This window comes from Elephas maximus, chromosome 7, assembly GCF_024166365.1.
Source record: "Elephas maximus indicus isolate mEleMax1 chromosome 7, mEleMax1 primary haplotype, whole genome shotgun sequence".
NCBI classification, from domain to species: Eukaryota; Metazoa; Chordata; class Mammalia; order Proboscidea; family Elephantidae; genus Elephas; species Elephas maximus.
The window spans coordinates 116257832-116260385 of record NC_064825.1 but is presented as its reverse complement, the minus strand read 5'-3'; the positions used below and the strand labels follow the sequence as shown (position 1 = coordinate 116260385).

At 37.9% G+C, this 2554-nt stretch overlaps 1 pseudogene; it reads right to left on the bottom strand.

Moving 5' to 3' along the window:
- Positions 1 to 346: 346 nt before the first annotated feature.
- LOC126080506 (olfactory receptor 8J2-like) lies at positions 347 to 1336 on the bottom strand (annotated as a pseudogene).
- Between the last annotated feature and the right edge of the window lie 1218 nt (positions 1337 to 2554).

Here is a 2554-nt window from a genome sequence, read left to right as displayed (position 1 = left end):
CGAATAATGCTGCAATAAACGTATTTGTGCATACGTCTATTCGTGTGACAAAAAAAAAAAATCATGTGCCAGCTAGGGTATATTACTGGAAGTAGGATTGCTGGATCATATGGTATTTCCATTTCTAGTGTTTTAAGTAGGTTACATTTTACTTATAATGTGTATTTATTTACTTTCAAATAGTTGTCTATTACTTATATAAGTTTATTTTCATTGTATAATTGAAGCATTCTCTCTAGGAAGACTCACATTTGAATTGAGATAAAATGCATCAGTATTTTTTCCATTGAAATTCATACTTTTTTAAATTAACCATTTAGTGTCTCTTCACTTAACAGAAGATTAGTCAGTAGCAAATTAAGACTTTTAAAAGAAGGTAGTTGTAGTCATATATTAGTTTGAGCAATTGGCATGGGTTATTCAGGAATCTCTTCAGTGCATCCTTCACTTCCTTGTTCCTTAGGCTGTAAATGAGGGGATTCAGCATTGGTATCACTAGGGTGTAAAAGACTGAGGCCATTTTATCAGTATCTAATGAGTGCTTGGTCCTCGGCTGCAAATACATGAAAAGGAGAGTCCCGTAGAACACAGTGACTGCCATTGAGTGAGAAGCACAGGTGGAAAAAGCTTTTCTTCTCCCCTATAAGGACTCTATCCTCAAAATGGTGAGAATGATGTTGAAGTAGGATATTAAAACAATGATCATGGAAAAAAACAAATTGGTTGCTGAAGAGATAAACACTACTGTTTCTGGAATTTAGGTATCAGAACAGGACAATGCTAGCAAAGGGACATTATCACAGTAAAAATGGTTGGTTGCATTGGAAGAACAGTATGACACAGAGAACACACAGGAAGAGACAGTCAGTGCTGTGGTCAGGCTGTAGAGGTATGTGAGGAACACTAGCAGAAGGCAAATCTGCCGAGATACCACCACCATGTTGAGCAGGGGGTTGCAAATGGCCACATAACGGTCATAGGCCATGGCAGCCAGCATGAAAATTTCAGTCACTATGAAAACTAAGAATCCCCCAAGTTGAGCTGCACAGCAATAGTAGGAGATAGTTTTCTTCTTAACCAAGAAGTTGACCAGCATTATAGGTGCAATGACAGTAGAATTGCCAAGATTGATGATAGCCAAATGTCGAAGGAAAAAGTACATGGGGGTTTGAAGTCGAGGGTCCACACTGGTCAGGGTGATGATGCCCAGGTTCCCTGTAACCATCAGCCCATAGATCACCAAGAAGCCAAAGAAAAGGGGGACCTGGAGCTCAGGATAATCTGAGACTCCCATGAGAATGAACTCAGCCACCTGGGTGAGATTCCCTGTAGCCATTAATTGTGTCGCTTTCATCTCTAAAAGGGAAAAATGGAATGAGATTAACAGACGATAAAATTAATTTTGCTTTTAGAGGGTTATTCCTTGTAAAATTTTTATTGAAAACCAGTTTACTTTTCCTTACAAACACTAAAGAGTTTCAGTTCTTGATTGTTATTCTTTCCATCTTTTCACGAATTTCAGAAACACAAACTCATCAGAGAAAAACTGGTTATTCTTAGAGTAGCTTTTCTAAACTATTTGTTCAGTGTTAAATATAGTTTAAATATTGAATTATATATACATATGTCATATCTATCATATGTTAATGTTAGGTGCCTCCCAGTTTGTTCTAATTCATAGAGACCCTACTTACAACAGAAGGAAACAACTGCTCAGGCCTGTGCCATTCTCACAGTCTTTACTATATTTGACCCATAGTTGCAGTCACTGTGTAAATCCATCTCATTGAGGGACTTACTCTTTTATGCTGACCCCCAAGTATGATGTCAGGGACTGGTCCCTCCTCAGAACTGACCCAAAGTATGTGAGAGGGTGTCTCGCCATCCTCCTTCTAAGGAGAATTCTGACTGTACTTCTCCCATGACTAATTTCTTTGTTCTTCTGTCAGTTCATGGTATATTCAGTATTCTTTGCCAACACCAAGATTCAAAGACACCGATTCTTTTTAGTACTTCCTTATTCATTGTCCAGCTTTCATGTACATATGAGAATATTGAAAGATACAATGTCTTGGGTCAAGCACACCTTAGTCCTAAAGTGACATATATTTTTTTAACCCTTTAAAGAGATCTTTTGCCGCAGATTTGCCCAATGCAATGTCTGTGGTTTGATGTCATGAATGCTGCTACCATGAGCATTGATTGTGGATCCAACATCAATATTTTCTCCATTTATCATGATGTTATTTATTGCTTCATTTGTGAGGATTTCTGTCCTGTTTATGTGAGGTGTAATCCATGATGAAGACTATAGTCTTTGATCTTTATCAGTATGTGCTTCAAGTCTTCATTCTTTCAGGAAGCAAGGTTTTGTCATCTGTGCATTGCGTGTTGTTAATGAGTCTTCCTCCAGCCGTGATGCTGCACTCTTCATATAGTCCAGCGTCTTGGCTTATTTGCTCAGCATACAGATTGAATACATATTGTGAAAGGACGCAACACTGATGTACACATTTCCTTTAAACTATACATTCTCATGTTCTTTTCTAATGAC